At 44.3% G+C, this 21,931-nt stretch overlaps 1 protein-coding gene across 5 annotated transcripts in view; it reads right to left on the bottom strand.

Moving 5' to 3' along the window:
• Positions 1 to 21,931, bottom strand: part of APBB2 (amyloid beta precursor protein binding family B member 2) — a 336,412-nt gene that overhangs the window by 298,957 nt on the left and 15,524 nt on the right. For all 5 annotated transcript variants that reach the window (XM_045018103.1, XM_045018104.1, XM_045018109.1 and 2 more), the window contains exon 2: positions 14,955 to 15,315. The gene's annotated coding sequence lies outside the window, so the exon portion shown is untranslated. The remainder of the gene's footprint in view (positions 1 to 14,954; positions 15,316 to 21,931) is intronic.

The following is a 21,931-nucleotide window of genomic DNA, read 5'->3' as shown; positions in this document are numbered from 1 at the left end:
GCTAAGTCCAAAAGGGGAAGAATCATGAGGGAAAAAAGCTATTATCATTTTTTGTGGGTATTTTTTTTTTAAATTGTACTGAAAAAACACAAGAGCTGGTTGATTTCTTAACCAAAAAAGGTGCAGATAAGCCTCTGAGCTTTAGGATTCTTACCTAAGCTCTTTCGAGATTCGGCCCTTACTAATCATGCCCAGTCCTACTGCTCAGTCACTCCAGAACATTCTCCATGATCATCCCCCAATCTAGGGTTGATGCTATCCTGAAATGTGTAGGATCCTCCTGATTTTTCCAAGTCAATTCCACTTGAGGAATGTTCAAGAGTCCCCAGACCACATTCCATGTCATGAAATATCATGTTATATACCACAATGACATTTAGGACATGCCACTTTATCATCATGAGGTTGAACGCTGCATTTTCTTCAGGACAAACTAAAAAAATTCCCCCACCTAAAATAGAGTAATTTTAGGTAATAAATATAACAATTTGTGACTTCTTAGTCTCAGTAGTACGTATTTATAATAAACTTCACAAGAAACCTATTGGCCGATAAACCTCATTATCTTTATCATGGTTAATATATTTTCTCTGTTATTTCGTGTTTGTGGGCCTCAGAGCAGTAAGTTTAGCAAATTTTAAATTCATATCAGGACTTACAGAACTTCAAAAAGAGACATAAAGAATCCATGTAGAGAAAGCGCCTGGGATCAGAAGTTCTAGAAGCGGGCACAGAGAATGCAAAGTTTGATAAATATTCATGTAATAGGGCACACAGACGGGGGGAAAAAAAAACATGCTTTTTTTTTTTATAATAACTCTGTAACCAAGTATAGTTTGTAAGAGGATCTTGCACATTTCAAAAATAGTACATGTACATGCTTTAAAAGCATTTATTTGGATTGAATTTTGTGAATAAAACAGCATTAACATTTTATTTTAATATTTCCTCAGGTGGCTATAAAGTCAACATAAATAGATAGTTATACATAGAGCTTTCCTTTTTCGTGGTTTATTAACTCCAATTTTGGGGGTGTATTTTTAGCAATTTTTGACGTAAAAAAAAGTGGGGTTTCAGAGCTCTCTTTATATATACACTGTAATGAATAATGAACATTATAAACGCACAATAGTGCACACTACCAGAGTCTACATGGACCATTTAACATGCAATACATTAGTGATCTTTAGAAATCATACCCCTGTAGACTGCACTACTGCTCCATGTAGACAAGCCCTTAGATGCAAGTAACCATTTCTGGGTTTTTTCTAGTGTTTATTAGCTGAACACAAATTTCATTTTTATTTATCTACTTATTTATTGTATCACAGGTATTTTTTCGTGGTTTAATCAATTAAAACCAAAAATCAGAAGCCCTAATTATATATAATAAATTTATCCTAATCCCCTGCATTTATACAAGGAAAAAGACTGATCAGAGAAGGAGGAGTAAAACTTTTTTTTTTTTAGATTACTTATATTCAAATACATTTAGGAACCCCATGTTCCACCTTCAACCATTTTTGTTGTTATACTTGATAATTCTTCTCCCTTAATTTAAGAATAAATTACAGATTTCTTCAAATTTTAACAGTTTATTTTATAGACTGTATGTGACATTTTCATAGGCGTATTTAAGTTGTCTGAAATCCACTCCCTTATTGATGGTTCCAACACTATTCCTGTACTTCAATAGAACATTTTTGCTATCACTGGTAATCCAAATGGGTTTCCCAAACTCAAAATTCCGACCCTTCCAAAAAAGTTAAGTTAAACTAAAACAAACTCCTCTTGATATTGTCAATAATTCCTCTATATACAATGCCTCTGTGACTTTGTAAAATAATTTGTTGTGGGAGAGTAAAAAATGTTTTCGTAAAGGCCAGAAAACTTATGTTGAATGTTTTATTTTTTTTCTAACAAAAACAAAGCTCAAATTCTGTAGTCAGTTACATTAGTTTAAATAGTCTAGATTTAAACAGAAGATTTTGGCTACGTATATCAGGCATGATCTTTCTTATATAAATCCATGCTCACTGTCGTTTCCTGCACAGTTCAACTAAACTATGTACATCTATGTGTGTTTTCAATTTCTTTATCAACATTTTTAATATCCTTCCTGAGGTGAGGCTTCTACAATTAACTAGATCCACCCAGTTCCTTTCTTAATGATGGGAACTAGTATATTAGTCACCTTCTGGTCTGGTACTTCCTGTGTCCTTTGTGAATATCAAGAGTCCTCACCAAAGGCTGTACAGTTTCCCTAGTTACAGCTTTCTAAATTATGAGATGTGGGTCATCTGGCACAGTTAACTTTTAATAGTTCTATCTGCTTTACTTGTTCAGTTGCACTTAATTCTTCTTCCTGTGTACCGTGAAAACATATCACTCTTTCAGAAGTCACCTTCCACCTCTTGTGGGAATATGACGACAAGTAATTCATTTACGCCTTGAGAAACATCATCCTCATTTCTCACTAAGTTTCTTGTCCCTCAAATATCTATTGTCATCTTGCCCGTTGGCTTCATATGTTCTCAAAGAATTCATTATTTTTCTCTTCATTTGACTATATTTTATTGTTACCTACTAAATTATTTCACATATCAACTCTTACAAACAACACAGGAAACCTTCCCAACCTTAGTCCACCATTTCCAGATTTCCTCTTTCAATAAGACATCTGCTCTTACATACAGGGCTGGTATAAGGGTATGTCTCCATAGCTGACGTTAAAGCGATGCCACGGTAGCGCTTTAATGTGGCTGTGTAGTCGCAGCTCCAGCGCTGGGAGGCTGTAATAAAACCACCTCCACAAGGGGAATAGCTACCAGCGCTGTATCACTGTCTACACTGCCACTTTACAGCACTGAAACTTGCATCGCTCAGGAGGGTGTTTTTTCACACCCCTGATCAAAGAAAGTTTCAGCACTGTAAGTAGCAGTGTAGACAAGGCCTAAAGGAAGTGGTTTATGTGTCATCATATAAGTCTGAGGCTTTAAGACTCCTCACCTTCATTGCCAGACACCCTGCATCTAGACAGGACAACTATATCCTCCCGCACACTCAGAAGTCCTACTAAGCAAGCTCTGTGCTTGCGACAACTACAACACACACAACTCTTTCCATCCTTTTTGACCCTGTAAGCACCACTGGCAGGACTAGTACACTACCCTGTACTCTACAGGCAGCAACTGTCTCCTTGTTATGCATTTGTACAGTGCCTAGCACCATGGGGCCCTGTTCCCTGACTGGGACTTCTAGGTGCTACCATAATACTAATTATTATTTAATACTTAATAACTGCCCATGTGCAATCAAAGGACTATGGAGACAGTGGCAGTCAATCAGGAGAAAATTGTGTTCTCTTCAGCTACTCTCCCTATCTGCTCAAGGCCTACCAGCCTGTCAAAGGTCTACTTACTCTGTTGCCCTCCAAACCATCTTGGGACTGATCTCCCCTTGCCCTGCACCTCATGTGTTCACTTACGCCAATTCAAGGACAGCACAAAATTCTGCTATTTTGATTTGGGGATGTTTTATACTCAAAATTCACTCCTTCTGCATTGGTGTAAATGATCTCACAGAGGCAGGGCAAACAGAGAATCAGGTCCCTGATGTCTTCTCCCCACTGGTCACCAGTGGGAGCAGATGTTTCACTCTAATCAACCACCCCACTACAGCAAGTGATTAGCAGCCTACAACATGCCACTTTTTCTAACATATCAATAACCTAGTTACAAAGCATTCTGGGACACCTGCACAACCACATAGAGCCAGGAGCTCTGGTTGTCAGGAGGATTTTGATGGCACTACTGAAGACAGTTCTCATTCAGGCTTGTCTACACTTACAGTGCAGCTGCACCGCTGTAGTTCTTAGTGAAGACACCACCCACGCTGATGGGAGAACTTCTATCAGTGTGGGTACTTCACCTCCCTGACGGGGGTAGCTTTGTCGATGGGGGAAGCCCTCCTGTCAATATAGCATGGTCTACACCAGGGATTAGGATATTCTACACCCATGAGTATGCAGTTATACCAACATAAGTCTGTAATGCAGACCAAGCCCCACTCTCACCCCGAGACTACAGGAGGACAGACACAGGACCAAGCCAGCCAGGCCACTTGCCTTCTCTCCAGAGACTCAGATGGCTCTTCCTAGAAAAAAGCTACACTCCCATTCCAGCAAACACGTAAACAGATGCTTAACCTGACAGCTGACAGTTGTCCCAAACAGAACTTTTCTATTGAGGGTTCCCCCATTGCTTTCCTAACTCACTCAATGGAAGTACTCACATGTATAAAGGTCGGCACATGTGCATGTGTTTTTAAAAGCAATTGCTTCAGGCTGTCATCCTACAATCTGCTTCCCTTCCATCACCACCAGAGGAGTCTCCCATTACACCAAACTCCAGATCTTTACCAAGCTGACAAGAGAACTACCCTGCTACTACTCTAATCCAGGCAAACTGCAGAGGCTGGAGGCATTTGTGAATGGCAACTGAGCCTTACTGTGAACTTATTTTCTAGAGCAATGTCTTACAGCATCAGTTCTCAAACTGGGGGTCGCCATCCCACTTTAGGGGTGTCACCAAGGCTGACAGACTTGCTGGGTCCCAGGGCCAAAGCCAGAGCCTGAGCCCTACCATCCCTGGTGGTGGGACTCAGGTCACAGGCTCCGCACCTGGGGCTGAAGCCCTTGGGCTTTGGCTCCCCCACCCGGATCACGGGTGTTCAGGCAGGCTCAGGCTTCTGTCCCCACCCCTGGGGTCATGTAGTAATTTTTGTTGTCAAAAGGGGGGTGATGGTGCAATGAAGTTTGAGAATCCCTGTCTTACAGGATATAACAAAAATGTGGTGATTTCAACATGATAGAGAAACCTCTGCAATGAAAGGAAGGAGAAGGGAGGCCTGCATCAACAATAGGGAAGAAAGGAGTACAGGAAGCATACGTACATTGCATTAGTCTATGTCATGCCCATGGGAAAAGGTGGGGAAGGTTCCGCCGTAAAGTCCACCTTAACCACTAGGGATGTAAAATATTAAGCGGTTAAACAGCCCACTGCACTCTGCACCAGGACTGTACCACCCTGCCCCTCTGAACATGCCACTTCTTCCTCTCAGTATATAAATACCTCCTCCCCTTCTGCTGGCTGATCTTGTTAATGATATAAACTGATATGTTAATAGTTTAAACAGGTACTTTTAAAAACTATATTCACATCCCCAATAACCACTACACTGTCCTCCCCTCCACCATATCATATGGGACCCCAATCCTTAAGAAGCAACAACAGGATTTTCCCCAGGTATTTTAATAGGTTGGGAGCAAGCTGTCAAAGTTTCCTGGTGGGAGGGAAAAATATAAGAGGTTTAACAATTTAGTTGTGTTTATTTGAACTATCAGATGGCAAAAAAAAAAAAAATTTGAGGGAGCCTTTCAAAGAGAAGAAATAAAACCCAATAGCAGTTTTATTGCTTATAATTTGGGAGACAGCTCTGAAGTTGGGGATTACAGAAGTTTGCTAATGACCCCATATATATCTTACTTATAGCACAGCCGGCCTCTCTCTTTTACCTATCTTCCTTTTCCCGACAAATAATTCCATTATTATTGGTCACATAGCACATTTCCAGCACAACATGCTTTGTGGACAGAAAGAAAGATCCAACATTTTCAAAAATGGGTTTGTGATATCTCAACATAGTCATTTAAATAAGGACTGAGGAGCCTATAGGCACCTTTGACAACCCTGACAGTGGTCTCTGGCCTGAGGATTTTACAATCTAAATGAATACATTTTAGATGAAGGATGGGACGTAACAAAAAGCTAATGACTAAGCACTAAAGTCTGACGCACATATTGCTAGTTCCACTTTATTTTTGTGGTGATGTATTTTGTTAATTGTTCTTCCTTCCAGCAACACAGAAAACTAACAAGAAATTCATCTTTACTACTCAGTCACTTGCTTTCTGCTACATCCCATTCCCCAGCCTTCATCATCTCTCTTTATCCTCTGGGAGACCCACACCCCCCTGTGCACAAGGCATCCACCAGTTCTGCCAGTTATTTTGGTCTTGTGCTGGTCTGTTCAGGCTTCGTAGTGTCAGGTTGATGATGTAGCCATCATCTATATCAGGGGTCTCAAACATGCGGCCCGCGGGCCGCATGCGGCCCGCGGAGCTCTTCCCTGCGGCCCGCGGAGCTCCCCAGGGGAGCTCCGCAGGGGCCCCCAAGAGAAAAGCGGAGGCTCCCGCCTCCGCCCCTCTCCTGGAGCCTCGGCGCATAGAGCGCCGAGTCTCCGTCCGAGCGCCTGAGCCCCGCCCCGATCCGAGCCGCGTGGGGAGGGGGCGGGGCTGGGAGCTCTGGGCTGAGCGCTGCGCTCGGCGTGGAGCTCACAGCCCCGCCCCCTCACCACGCGGCTCTGAGCGGGACCGCCGGAGACGCGCTCGGGTAAGGGGGGGGGGGGAAAGCGGGACCCGCCGGGGCCGGGGGTGGGGGAGGGAAGCGGGACCCGCCGGGGCCGGGCTGGGGGGGGGGGGAAGGGAAGCGCTCAGGGCTGGGGCAGAGGATTAGGGTGCGGGGGGATGAGGGGTTCATGATGTGGGGGCGCTCAGGGCTGGGGCAGAGGATTAGGGTGTGGGGGGATGAGGGCTCTGGCTGGGGCTGAGGATTAGGGTGCAGGGTCCTAGTGCCTGCCCTCCGCCAGTACTGGCAAGGCAGGCTTCCCTTACCCTGAGCCTCTCCAACCCCAAACCCTCAGCCCCAGCCAGAGCCCTCATTCCCCCCGCACCCTAATCCTCAGCCCCAGCCCTGAGCACCCCCACAACATGAACCCCCTCATCCCCCTGCACCCTAATCCTCAGCCCCAGCCAGAGCCCTCATCCCCCCACACCCTAATCCTCTGCCCCAGCCCTGAGCGCCCCCACATCATGAACCCCTCATCCCCCGCACCCTAATCCTCTGCCCCAGCCCTGAGCGCCCCCACATCATGAACCCCTCATCCACAGCCCTCACCCCACACTCCAAACCTCTTCCCTAGCCCTGAGCCCCCTCGCATCATGAACCCCTCATCCACAGCCCTCACCCCACAGCCCAACCCTCTTCCCTAGCCCTGAGCCTCCTCGCATCATGAACCCCTCATCCACAGCCCTCACCCCACAGCCCAACCCTCTTCCCTAGCCCTGAGCCCCCTCGCATCATGAACCCCTAATCCACAGCCCTCACCCCACAGCCCAACCCTCTTCCCTAGCCCTGAGCCTCCTCGCATCATGAACCCCTCATCCACAGCCCTCACCCCACAGCCCAACCCTCTTCCCTAGCCCTGAGCCCCCTCGCATCATGAACCCCTAATCCACAGCCCTCACCCCACAGCCCAACCCTCTTCCCTAGCCCTGAGCCCCCTTGCATCATGAACCCTTCATCCACAGCCCTCACCCCACAGCCCAACCCTCTTCCCTAGCCCTGAGCCCCCTCCTGCATCATGTACCCCTCGCCCTCAGCCCCACAGCCCTCACCCCTGCACTCCCTCCTATCCCCAAACTCCGTCCCAAAGCCTGCACCCCCACCCCCTGCCGCAGCCTGGAGCCTGCATCGAGCACAGAGCCTGCATCCAGACCCCCTCCCCCACCCAAACTCCCTCCCAGAGCCTTAGGCAGTAAATCTAAGTGCGTGTTTTGTCCTTTGAGTGAGGTGCATTACTGAGTGTATATATTTATTAAAACTGCGCGCGCTTAGGGGAGGAGGTGGAGAAGAGACAGGGCAGGGGCGGGGCCTCATGGAAGGGGTGGATTGGGGGTGGGGCCAGGGGCAGCAAGGGGGCGTGTCAGTGATGCGGCCCTCGGGCCAATGCACTAGTCCTCATGCGGCCCTCGGGGTCATTTGAGTTTGAGACCCCTGATCTATATGTTGCCTATTTAGATTGTAAATTCCTTGCGGTAACATGTTTTACACCTAGATGCTAAGGAGTTTGGTGCAGTACAAGTGCCATAGATAGATTAGACCTTGCCTTCCTACTTTTTTTTATAAAGTACCTAAGACACTTTTGAGGCAACATAAATATCCAAAGTTTAATATTTTTATTAATACCCTTCTTATTGCAACCAGCCAGGTTTCAGTTATATCTATATTTTATTCTCCCCCCTCTCCCATGAGCCCCGAGAGTCTTTCCACTGTTTCCAGTGGGCTTTGGATGAGGCTCTATTTACATATCCCATCAGAGCTCCTGTTTAATACTCCTTAGTGAGGTAATGAATGGCAATTAAAATGTCCTGCATTCGCTTAGTCATTTAAATAAACTTTGTGAAGTTTAAATCAGGATTTAAACACAACATAATGGAAAATAATCAGGTAAGCATTTAATTTCCAATGCAAGTGCACACTTCACCACTTACCTTTCTCCCTAGTCAGACCCATTCTTTTTTCAGCATATTTTCTGTGTCCCTGCACAACTCATGGGTAGTTTCCCAACTGCCACTCAATACAGTACCTTGCTAAGAAGCATTATTTCATAAAAGTAAATAATGTATTATCATTAACATAGAGTCAAACAAATGGTGTCTAGTAACAAATCACTTGCCATATTTACCAAATCACTGTTTTAGGTTGTTTGTTTATATGAAGATATGCATTAATATACAGAACGGTTCATTATCAAGTTATGAACTAAGCAGTTGATTATTAAGGACTCTATAGTATCTCCTGCCACCATTTAAGAAATTATACTTGAGAGGTTTCAGATAAAGGGTTAGTTAATTCCTACCAATATTAGTGGTGCCAAATTATTACAATTTAATGTCCACTGACTGCCTGGAGAGCGTTCTTGTCAGTGAATGCAACAAAAGAACAGCATTCCTCTACAAATAGACATATGTAAAAACTTGAAGAGTTAGTCTCTTCTGCTGTTAAAAACAAATTAAAACACAATTTTTGGATTAACAAATTTACAGATCATTTAACATTTACCAGTTTCTCTCCCTTTGGAAATTAAGTATGCTCACTTATACTCCATAATTATATGGAGTGCAGAAAAAGAGACCACTACTAGCTAATAAACATATGGAAAATTATTCTTTACTCAACATAAAATTCTGTGAACCACATATTTTTAAAGTGACAGCATCAAAAATATACCAGGTGTAATTTTTTTAGAAAAATCTTACATTAAAAAATAAATAAATAAAGCATTGGAAATGTTCTTTTGTGACTTTTTTTAAAATTCAGTTGCACCTATGTTTTAAAGTCAACTGGAAAACTGTTCAAAGCATATCATCATGGCAAAATTCACCTACAGTTTCCAAAAATCAGAGTTTTACCATGGGGCAGATAAGTCTGCTTTGTCTGTGGGAGATACCTAAAACATACTACAGTATAGTAGAAAAGACAAAAGGAAAAACAAACAAAAATAAACAAACAGTACAGTTTAGTTTCTCTGACTAACAAGAACCAGTGGATGAATCTAAACTGGTAAAGGACTGCTGTGTTTTGGTGTGATCACACCAGTACTGCAGTGAGATTTTACACAATAATTTTAAAGCAGTGGAGTCACGTGACATATGACAGTATATTTGTACGGCTCACCCAAAGATTTGCTTGGAGACAATTACCACTGCAGGAAAAGTTCATAGTGTGTCCGAATCAAAACATGGCCCACATTGGGAAGCCTCTGTTTTAAAGAGTGTTGGAGCTAAATAATTTTTTAGTCAGTAGAAATGAGCAAATCTCTATCAAATATTATTACTGTTGCAATATACTAAAATTAGACCTAATAGTTTATATTCATAAATAATTTCCCCAGAGTAAACTATAGCCTACTCAGTTTATCTACCCCAATTCCAAGACACGTATAAATGCATCAAACCTTGAGCTCAGACCACTAATTTAATGGGTAGATCATGTCCCCTTAATCATCCTAATTCATGTATACACTGCATATAAAAAAATAATTCTTCTCATTAATCTTTTATACAGAGATGCAAAGCTGGTTTCGACAGTAGCCTTCACTACTGAACAAGTAGACAAAAATATGTTTTCAGAGTAGACAAAATAGCTTGGCAAATTTTTAATAAAACTCTACAAATGGAAGTGTGTAATTGGCAAAACACGGACAGCATGTGCTAAAAGTTGGAGCTATGCAACCTCAGATCTCATAAATTAAGTAGGGTGGCCTTTTAGAACCTGGAAAAGCAACCTCCAAGGACAGCCCACAGTGCTGCAAGTAACCAAGCTAGTGATTCAGCATCGGCACTGTTTCCCACTGAGGTCTAGAGTCTGCAGTCTGATCTGTGCAAGTAGACTGCTGCACGCATAGGGAGCCCCACAGACTTCAATGGGGCCCTCACAGGGGTCCACATCACAGGTTCAATTGCAGATCAGCTCCTAAGACATTATTGAACCAGCACCCCAGGATCTTTCAGAGATGTAAAACTAAGTCCTCTTCATCAAATGGCACTTTTTGCAATGTCTTGGTCAAATTTCACTGTAAGTGCATCCCTAAAATTCTTCATATAGTTTTGATTCATTCCCCCTCCCCCTGCCAAACAACTGGCATGTACTGTTGCCACCCCAAAATATTTACTGCATTCCAACCAAAGAGGGCTGCATTTCAGTGGTATATGAATCCTGTTTATACCAAAGCTAGAGAGTGCTTTAAGCCCTTTCAGGACAAAAGAAACTACACCTCTACCCCTATATAACGCGACCCGATATAACACGAATTCTGATATAATGCGGTAAAGCAGTGCTCCAGAGGGGCGGGATCAAAGCAAGTTTGATATAATGCGGTTTCACTTATAACGTGGTAAGATTTTTTGGCTCCTGAGGATATTTGGTTATATCGGGGTAGAGGTGTATTATAAAAATTATTAAAGCACTGTAACCTATCATTCTAGATAACTTGTCTCATCTTCTCTGAATTATGGGCATTGATATAAATTCCACAAGCAAAAACTCAAATGGAATTTTTTCAAAATTTATGATGATTTTACTATTATCTCTGCCATCTTCTAGTACAGAGGTGGGCCTACCCGGCCCCTCCCCTACTATCCCCCGTCCCCCACAGCCTCCGCTCGCCATGCCGGCAGAACGGTGGTGTGACTGGCTCCAGCCGGGTGGCGCAGCTCAGGGGCAGATTTACAAGTGAACACAGGGTGCCCTGACACGGGCCCCCCAACAACAGGGGGACCCAGGGCCGGGCACTTGGGCAGCTCAGCACCAGAGCACCCCCCGCGGCGGGGAGGGGCTGCACTGTAGGGGCAGGGGCACTGGTGGGGGGTGCGGGTGGTGGGAACGTGGGCGGAGGACTCAGCAGGAGTACCGGGCGGCCGCGCCGCTGGCCGGAAAGAAACGGCGGTTTGAAGGGGAAACCGCTGCTTCTCTCTGGCTGCGTGGCTGCCCCTGCTCCTCCTGAGTCCTCCGACCATGTTTGCAGGGCCACATTCTAAAAGGGGTGGGGGGGCGGGCGGTCAGGGGACAGGATCCCGGGAGAGGGCGGTCAGGGGACAAGGAGCGGGGGCGGGGGGGGTTTGGACACAGCCTTCCTGACCCTCCATACCGTTTCACAACCCCACTGTGGCCCTCAGGCCAAAAAGTTTGCCCACCCCTGTTCTAGTAACAATATCTGCACCACAGCACAGAAAGGTGGTTGACCTTTACATTACACAGATTTCTCTTTTCAGGAATTTATAAGTGAACCGGGATTTATAAGAAGCTGGTATCCAAAAGTCAATCTGGAAACAAGTTTTTAAATTATTCCCTGTTTATATTTTTAAGTCAGTTCAACAAGTTATAAGAGCACATAGGGAAGTTTACCATTCCAAGTCACCTCTTTGCACATAGTTTTGATTTAAAAAGAAGTTTCCATGCAATTAGGTATTGCTATGCCCAATTCCTCAGTAGTTTTGAGGAAAAAAATTCCAAGATATTTTTTGGAAGTGGCTACTAAGCATGCCACAAATCTACATCTCAAAATAATTTTACTAAAGCAAACATAACTATACATTTTTTAAATTGGTCCAACGTCTATGCCAGTGGTTCTCAAACTGTGGGTCAGGACCCAAAGCAGTGGTCCCTCCCCCAGGGCCACCAGCAGGGGTTGGACCCTGCTCCCCTCTGGAGACACAAATGCTGGAGCAGGCAGCTAGTGAGTTCCCCACCTTCCTGGGGACGGCAGGTGGGCAGCAGGCTCTGGCCATGGGGCTCCAGCCCCCAGCTACGGGATTCACTCCCCCATTGCCCTTGGCTCCCACTATCTCTGCCAGCCCATCATACATTCCCCCCCAATCCCACCTACCGACTTCCCCATCCAAGGTTTAATCTGTCCCCAGGCTTGCCAGGACTGAGTAAGTCTGCTGTGAAATGTAATATTTATTAATATTACTTTTCACAGCCACAGACTTACTAGCTAGCAAGTCTTTAAAATAAATAAATAAATAAATGCAAAACAACCAACAAAAAAGACAAGAATCTGCAAGAGCACTTTGTGTTTTCATCCTGTTTAGGTCCAGTAAAGAATAGATAATCGTACATTATTTTTATTATTGAGTCTGCAAAAAGAGTCAATAAATTACAATGATTTGGACATGTGTATGTGCATATTTGTTTTTCCTAAAGTTAAATTGTCAGCGAGCCCACCAGCAACAGTTGGTGGCTGCACTTTGAGGCCACCATAAATTTTGTTGTGAGAACTCCTGTTTGCACTATGCCAAGTATTGCTATTGTACATTATCAACGTGGAACTTCACTTTGTCTCCAAGTCCAAAAGACTCTGATTCATCCTTATTCCTCATTTGACAGATAAAGGTGATGCAAGACTGATGAGTCAGTCAGCTTATCACCATCTACAGACCAAATGCCAGAATTAATATTCACCTTGACCCTGCCTCTGCCGAAACCCTTATTTCATGCCATCTCAAGTATAGAAGTTCTTTCTTTACAAGCTTCCTAAATTCCTACTCTAATTCAAATATTGAATCTGACTACTCCGAGTCCTATTCCATACTCCTTAGGGAAGCACTGACTTCAATGACAGCAGAAGTCATCTCTTAAAAAGTACAAGATTGGGCCACATCCCATTCTCATCATGACTGACTTCTCATGTAGTCAACCATAAATCTGAGAAACAGAAGCCAGGTCTCCTGACTTCAAGTTCTGTGTCCTATCACTGGGAATGCTACCTATGCTATTTTGATCTAATCTTGGTTGTCTCCCAAATTGGGAATGGCACATTTGCTTGAGCTGCTTTACTGATTGAGAATTCTTCTCAATTCTCAACTCACCATAAAACTATTCTTCCTGAATAGTCCATACTTTATTCATCTTAATTTCACCCGTTAAAAAAAAAATAAACCTCATTCCTTCAAATGATAGATAGAAACTACTTGAATTTTTGTATGGTTTATTTAAAATTGTTTTTCCATGCAAGGAAGTTAAAGACTTGTCACAATGATGTTGTGAAATGTTCACTACTATGGACTCTTATTTATTGAAATATGCTACCTTCTCGTTTTTAAAAAGATTGTCTTAGTTATACAGAAAATAGTTTTTAGTACAACATCAGCTAAGTCTGATGCATTCAAAATAATTAAAGCATGAGCGACACCAGAATGATGACAATATCAGATCTAGAATTAAAATTTATAACATGTTGACATGGCTCTAGAGGACATACAATGCCAGCAGCAGCTAAAAGTGATGTATCCTTATCTGGGTTTTAGAATCCTATGGCATTTGCAGAACTCATGGTGAATAACTAAGATTTACTGTGTATGTGGTTATTGTACTTTATGACTAGTGTAGTGAGTAATTGCTTTGCCTCCACAAGTTTGAGGCTTTTAACACAATTTTAACGTCATTCTTTGTATTACATAAAAATGCAAGCTTTGTGATCTCTATCTCACACTTCTAAACAAGTTCAACCCAATGTCAGAGCCACTGTGTCTGTTTTTGGCTTTTCAATGCATGTCCATTATGCAATTGTTACTGTTTCATAAAAACATCTCTTAAAAGTCTGTAAATGCTTTGAAAAATATAAAGGGCTAGAAGGATCTAGTGGAGACAATGACAAAAAAAATCCCATACACTTCAGTGGTGCAGATTCAGGCCCTATATGCTGGATAAATAAAACCGTAGCATTTTTACAATGGCCAAGATTTTGAAATTACTTAAAATTTAGCTTATAAACTGCGTCGTCTTTAAATAAAAGGAAAAGCCAAATTCCACAAATTAATATATATATATTGCTTCCAGGGGTCACTTTCTTCTACATTCACTGTTCAAATGACTTCTACAGTGTGTGCGCGCTGCACCACCTCTCGGTCCTCAGACACTCATCACACCCCGCTCCTCTCCCTGTGGGCCTCCGCACGGATAAGGCTGGAGAGGAGATCGTGGGCTACAAAGCCATGTCTATTGGAAATCCCTTTCACTTCCTTCTGCCCCTCATTTCATACCCACAGCGCCTAAGCTCCCCCTTGCTGTTTAAGCCCCGCACTTTCCCTTGCCCTCACATCACCACAGCCAGCATCCTCTCCCCGGGGACAGCTCAGCTCTGCCCGGCTCCTCTGCTGCGCGCACACACATGCAGGGGCTGCGGCTCCCGCCCTACCCCCCAGCTGACGGCCGGGAGAGGCGGCCAGTGCGTGGGGCTGGGTGCACAGAGCCGGTGATGTCCCCCACCACCCCGGACACCTTCTCCGACCCCGGGCGCGCCCTGCGCCCACAGCCGCTGCAGGGAGCGCGACGGTGAGCGAGGCGCGTCCGCCGAGCACGGGGCAGCGCTGCTGCAGCAGCTGCGGCTGGCGGAGAGCGGAGCCCACGTTCTCCCGCGGGCGCAGCCCCACAGGCACGTCCTGCCCTTCCCCGGCTCGCCCCACGCCCGCGCCGAGCGCAGCCCAGCGAGGCCAGGCGAAGGGGAGCCGGAGCGCACCTGGCCGCTGCGCTCCGCCTCGCCACACTTACCCCTGCGCCTCCCGCCGCTGGGGCTGCTCCCTCCTCTCGCCCACGCCAGAGGCGTCCAAAATCAGCTGCGGGATGTAACCAGCCTTCCGGAAACGCTTTCCCAGCTTGCTGCGCTTAGCCCAGGAAACAATTCCGGCCTGTGGCTGCTGCTGCGGCTCTGGCTCCAGCTCCGGCTCCTCCTCCCGTCCCTCCTCCCTCGCCACCGCCCGGCGCAGAAGGAGCTGCAGCACCCGAAGCGTTGGGAACATGGGTCACTTGAGTCCTCTGCCTGGGAAGGGGGGCGACGCCCTGTGTTCGCTGCTAGTTTTGCAGCTAGATTCGGCACTGCCGGATCCTGGAAAGACCAGGCTGTGGGGCCTGGCTACAGCGATGAAAGGAAAACAGCAAGAACGTTTATGTACCCAGCAAGCGGGTATCTGAGCACCAGAAACAATAAAAGGCATTAAATCTGCGTGGGTGGGTGTGTTTCTCCTTCTCCCAAGAATCCCCCCATGTCTCATCATATCTGCATGCCTGACTCTTTTGTTTCACTATAAAATCCTTCATTCCCAATTTTCAGCATACAGTACATTTCTATAAATATACTCTAAGGGTTGCCCCCTGGTTTGTAGGGCAATCCTTTAACCAGCCTAATCCACATTTTAAGATTGTTCTGGAAAAAACTGATTTGAGACATCCAACAGTAATACAGATAGGGGCCACCCAACACCAATTTATAAATGCATTAGTGTTTTCATAGTTCGGTGTTTCTATAATTACATAAAAATAAATACAAAAAATCTTCCTCTAATGCAACATTAATGTTAATGTAAGGTTATTAAAATAAACTGAGATTTTAAAATATGTTGGAGGGATACACCACGAGTTGTGTCTGTCAGAATTTATTGGCTTTTGTTATAGATTTGTTTCTCTCTCCATTTACTTGTGAAAGTAAAATATATATGTTTGTGTGTATGTTACACACACACACTTTGTGTTATAATTCTGATTACGGTTGCATTGGTCTAGCCAAAGATGAAAGGTGGTGTTTCTAGTTCCTGTTGCTTTTCAGAACATTTAGGAGCAACAATTGAGTCTTGCTGACCTAAAGATTCTGTACAACCTTGATGACTGGAGGGGCAGATGCCTACAATAGTGACTGTGGTCACTTCTGCCAGCATCAGCTCAGCCTTACCAGGGTTGAATTGAGCCAGGTGCCCTTCCTCTAGGATCTTATTTACATCAAGGACAAAGACATGAATTAGCATCACCTGTATATTGCAGATATTTGAGCTCAAAGCACCCTATTATTTCCCCTAGCAGTAAATCAATGTATCGAAGAGGAGGGGAAACTAGAAATAAACCTGTGGATCTCTGCAAGTGGAGAAGTAATTGTCCATTACTACCTTTGGGGATCTAACCAAGAGGTATAAGAAAAGCCATGGTAGTGCAACTCATTTAATCTCACCATCTCTCACAAACAATACTTAGTAGTAGATTGTTTGAAGGTTGCTAGGAGATGCAGAAGATGAAATGGACATTTGTCTCTTGTCCATTATTATGAGATTATCCATCAGTGCAATTTGCACCATTTTATCGTACATAGTTGTACTGTACATAAAATAAAAATGCAGTCCAGCCAGTACTTTGTAACATTATTGATCTGCAGCATTAAGTACTAATTGGACTACTGCATGCTTCAAAGGCATTGATAGACCAGTGTTCAAGTTTTCTAATTATCTTTTTGCATAAGTAATCTGTGCACCATTGTAATTTGAGAGTTATGTGGAGGTACAGGATGTTTCAGGGCTAGTACATCAATGGTAGAGGGTAGTATTTGATTTTATCTGAACCATTCACCATATTTAACTTTGCAGATGTATAGCTTTCTCCACCAGAATGTTCTGGAAACTCATACATATAGAGTCTCTGGGCCTGGATTAAGCTAGGTGGTTCTTTTCTTAGTTGAAAAATGAAAGGATCATGTCCTCGGTTTGGCAGAGGTAAAGGTCAGACCAAGTTAGGGACACAATTACTATGCCCCTAATATTAATACCCAGGGTACAGATTTAGACTAGGATGTATCGCAGCACTCAGATACAAGTGATGAGAGCCATACAGAGGCCTAGATAATTTAGTAGCTCCAGTGCTTAATTTGTAATGAAAGAAGTGCTAGGGTGCAAGCAATTTTTTAAATTTAATAACTGACATGGCAAGACTAGAGGTGCCTGGGCTCAGACCTGGCACAAATGAAGCATTGAGTAGCTCCCAGAGGCTACCTGGGAGAATGTATTGGTTGTTATGATGAATATTAACTCTGGTGGTGTCATCTACATGGCCAATGAAGGACAATGACCCTAGCTAACTCTAGTACTTTGCTTGACTAGGCTGAGTAGCTCAGATAAGAAGCTTGTCGGGTATAGGCAAGTAAGTGTTGATGACTTGTGAAAGGGACCAATCTGTGGCCAAAAGGGAGAATGTGTTGTGCTGCGGAGGAAAGAGAAGAACACAAGTTATCCAACTTGTAAAAGCCCTTCTTTAGGTAAAATAAATATCACTGACTTTAGTGTTCCAATGCACCAAAATATCTACAGAAACCACCTGAAGGAACAAAGTAGGCTTGGCAGAGAATCCTTTAAAGACTTGGAAACATTGTTCTCAAGATGGGCAAGGACGAACCTTGGTAATGTCCAAAAATACTGAGATTTAGGGTATATAGCCAGATATACTGCACTATCAGAGTAGCCAAAATTGCAGAAAAGTCAAAGAGAAAACAATTACAGAAAGGAAATAATGAGGTTGGCAAATCTCTTCATCCAAAATAAATTCATTAGTCTCATTCCTCTGAAGCATTTGGCACTGGCCACTGTCAGAGACAGATACTGGACAAGCTGGACCAATGGTCCAGTCCAGTATGGCCATGCTTATGCTTATAAATTATTCATTTATGCCTAATGTCACTACTCTCACAGACTGAGGACTCAGTACGATCCTAATTTGATTTACTGGAAAATCAAACTAATACAATTAATGTGAAAGTGAGTAAAACATACAAGTTGAATATGAGTAAATGTAAATCAAGTTTTTGAGGAATATCCATATTAATCAATGAATCTATGCTGAAAAGCAAAAATGATGAACTATTGTAATAAATTGAGCATTAAAATGATGGAGGGACACTATATTTGGTCCTGATGAGCTATAAGAGCCTCTGACAAATATACAAATATACACATTACTGTACTCTACATCTAATAAATGTTTTTGGATATCAAAACCTTACCACTTCATTCAACTATTTCAAAGATAGGCACATCAATATGTAACTTTTGTAAACTTTTAGTGGCGTTAATAAAACCCACTTTTTACATATAAAAGGATATCAATGTTTTTCTGACCTAAAACATACATAGATTTCAGTCCTTCATGCTTTACAAAGCTCCAATGGCTGTCCAAAGAAGCAGAATCTGGCCTTTAAAACTTTTATAATGATCATTTCAATAAGGTCTGATGTTGAAAGACAGACTGTTACCTGCTGAAGATGCCAGCAATCACAGCCCTAATGATCTCATATTCAAGTCATTCAATCATCCAAAGCACAGAATTTGGTGATGATGGGGGACTTCAACTGCAGGGCACAGATTCCCAACTGCAGGGCACAGATTATCCAACAACTTCTTGGAATATATCTGAGACAATTTTTTATTTCAGAAGGTGGAAAAAGCTACTATGCGAGAAGCTGTTCTAGATTTGATTTTGACAAATAGGGAGGAACTGGTTGAGAATTTGAAAGTGGACGGCAGCTTGGATGAAAAAGTGATCATGAAATGGTAGAGTTCATGATTCTAAGGAATGGTAGGAGGGAGAACAGCAAAATAAGGACAGTGGATTTCAAGAAAGCAGACTTTAGCAAACTCAGGGAGTTGGTAGGTAAGATCCCCTGGGAAGCAAGTCTTAGGGGAAGAACAATTGAAGATAGTTGGCAGTTTTTCAAAAGAGACATTATTAAGGGCACAAGAGCAAAACTATCCCACTGTGTAGGAAAGATAGGAAGTATGGCAAGAGACCACCCTGGCTTAACCAGGAAATCTTCAATGATCTAAAAATCAAGAGTCCTGCAAAAAGTGGAAGCTTGGTCAAATTATGAAGAATGAATATAAACAAACAAGTATGTAGGGACAAAATTAGAAAGGCCAAGGCATAAAACGAGATCAAACTAGAGACATAAAGGGTAACAAGAAAACAAACAAACATTCTACAAATACATTAGAAGCAAGAGGAAGACCAAGGACAAGGTAGGCCCATTACTCAAGAAGGAAGGAGTACTGCAGAAAGGGATCTGGAGGTCATAATGGACCACAAGCTAAATATGAGTCAACAGCATAACGCTGTTGCAAAAAAAGCAAACATCATTCTGGGATGTATTAGCAGGAGCATTGTAAGCAAGACACAAGAAGTAATTCTTCCGCTCTACTCCATGCTGATTAGCCCTCAACTGGAGTATCGTGTCCAGTTCTGGGCACCACATTGCAGGAAAGATGTAGACAAATTGGAGAAAATCCAGAGAAGAGCAATAAAAATGATTAAAGGTCTAGAAAACATGACCTACAAGGGAAGACTGAAAAAAATTGGGTTTGTTTAGTCTGGAAAAGAGACAACTGAGAGGGGATATTACAACAGTTTTCAAGTACATAAAAGGTTGTTGTAAGGAGGAGGGAGAAAGATTGTTGTTCTTAACCTCTGAGGATAGGACAAGAAGCACTGAGCTTAAATTGCAGCAAGGGAGGTTTAAGTTGGACATTAGGAAAAACAACTGTCAAAGTGGTTTAGCACTGGAATAAAATGCCTAGGGAGGTTGTGGAATCTCCATCATTGGAGATTTTTTTTTATAATAATAAATAATAAGAGATATACCAATGTCCTAGAACTGGAAGGGACCTCAAAAGGTCATTGAGTCCAGCCCCCTGCCTTCACTAGCAGAACCAAGTACTGATTTTGCCCCAGATCCCTAAGTGGCCCCATGAAGGATTGAACTCACAACCCTGGGTTTAGCAGGGCAATGCTCAAACCACTGAGCTATCCCTCCCTTTAAAAGCAGGTTAGACAAACACCTGTCAGGGATAGTCTAAAGATAATACTTAGGCCATGTCTACACTACAAAATAGGTCTATTTTATAGACGTAGATCTTTAATAAGTGATTGTATGCATTCAATCGTGCATGTCCCCACTAAGCGCATTAGGTCAGCAGAGTGCATCCTCAATACCATGGCTAGTATCAGCTCACAGAGCGGTGCACTGCGGGTAGCTATCCCACAGTGCCCGCTGCCTATTGGAATTCTGGGTTAAGCTCCTAATGCCTGATGGGACAAAAACATTGTCGCAGGTGGTTTTGGGTATGTCATCAGTCTCCCCTCCCTCCTTCCTTGAAAACAACAGCAAACAATCATTTCATGCCTTTTTTCCTGGGTTATCCGTGAAGATGCCATAGCACAGCAAGCATGGAGTGGGCTCAGCTGCACACTGCTTTTGTTAGCATTGTAAACACCTCATGCATTATCCTGCAGTATGTGCAGAACCTGGCTAGGAGTCGCCAGCACGAGGACAATTGTGAGGAGGATATGGACACAGACATTCCTGAAAGCACGGGATGTGGCAATGGGATATCATGGTGGCACTGGGGCATGTTGATACAGTGGAACGCTGATTCTGGGCCCGGCCAACAAGCACAGACTGGTGGGACTGCATAGTGTTGCAGGTATGGGATGATTCCCAGTGGCTGCAAGACTTTTGCATGTGTAAGGCCACTTTCATGGAACCATGTGAGTTGCTTTCCCCCAGCCTGAAGCACAGGAATACCAAGATGACACCTGCCCTGACAGTTGAGAAGCAAGTGGTGATAGCCCTGTGGAAGCTTGCAACCAGTAGCATAGCTGGCCAGGTTCAGTGGAAGCAGCCACTTCCCCTCAGGCTGGCAGGCGCAGAAGCTGCGCCGGCCGGCCGGTGCTGCCAGCTGCAGGGCCGGAGGAGCTGCGGGGCGGCAGCGGAAGCCTGGCGATGAAGCGGCGCATGCCCGTCGGCGCTGCCAGCCACAGGGCCGGAGGAGCCAGGGGGCTGCAGGCCAGTGCAGAAGCTGTGCCCATGCAGCTGAGCGCTGGGACAGGAGCTAGGGACAGGCAGCAGCGCAGGAGGGAAGGTGAGCGGAGGAAAGGAAGGGGAGAATCCAGTCTGGGAGCGTGGCCAGAGGAGCCGCCAAAGGGGCGTGGCCAGAGGAGGAGCCAAAGGGGGCACCTTTATGGTTTTTGCTCCCCCTACACTGAAAACCTGGCTATGCCACTACTTGCAATGTCAGACTACTACTGGTCAGTTGGGAATCAATTCGGAGTAGGCAAATCTACCTGGGGGCTGCTGTGATCCAAGTAGTCAGCAAAAGGGTATTGCTTGCCCTAAGAAGGGTAGTGACCCTGGGAAATGTGCAGGTCATAGGGAACCCCATTGCAGCAAAGCCATCCACTAACTGTGGTGGGGCAATAGACGGAACACATATCCGGATCTTGGCACTGGACCACCTTGCCAAACAGTACATAAACCACAAAGGGTACGTCTCAGTTATGTTTCAAGCACTGGTGGATCACAAGGGCCATTTCACTGACATCAACGTGGGAAGGTCGGGAAAGGTGCATGATGCTCGCATCTTTTGGAACGCTGGGCTGTTCAGACAGCTGCAAGAAGGGTCTCTCTTCCCAGACCAGAAAGAGACCATTGGGGATGTTGGAATGCCAATAGTTATCCTTGAGGATCCAGCTTACCCCTTGCTCCCATGGCTCATGAAACTGTACACAGGTAGCCTGGACAGCAGTAAGCAGCAGTTCAACTATAGGCTGAACAAGTGCAGAATGGTGGTAGAATGTGCCTTTGGACGTTTAAAGGGGTGCTGGTGCAGTTTGCTGAGTAGGTTAGACCTCAGTGAAAGCAATATTCCCTTGTTATTGCTGCTTGC

The sequence above is a fragment of the Mauremys mutica genome, chromosome 5, assembly GCF_020497125.1.
Source record: "Mauremys mutica isolate MM-2020 ecotype Southern chromosome 5, ASM2049712v1, whole genome shotgun sequence".
NCBI classification, from domain to species: domain Eukaryota; kingdom Metazoa; phylum Chordata; order Testudines; family Geoemydidae; genus Mauremys; species Mauremys mutica.
Note: the sequence above shows the minus strand (reverse complement) of the source record. Positions and strands in the feature narration are given on the sequence as shown.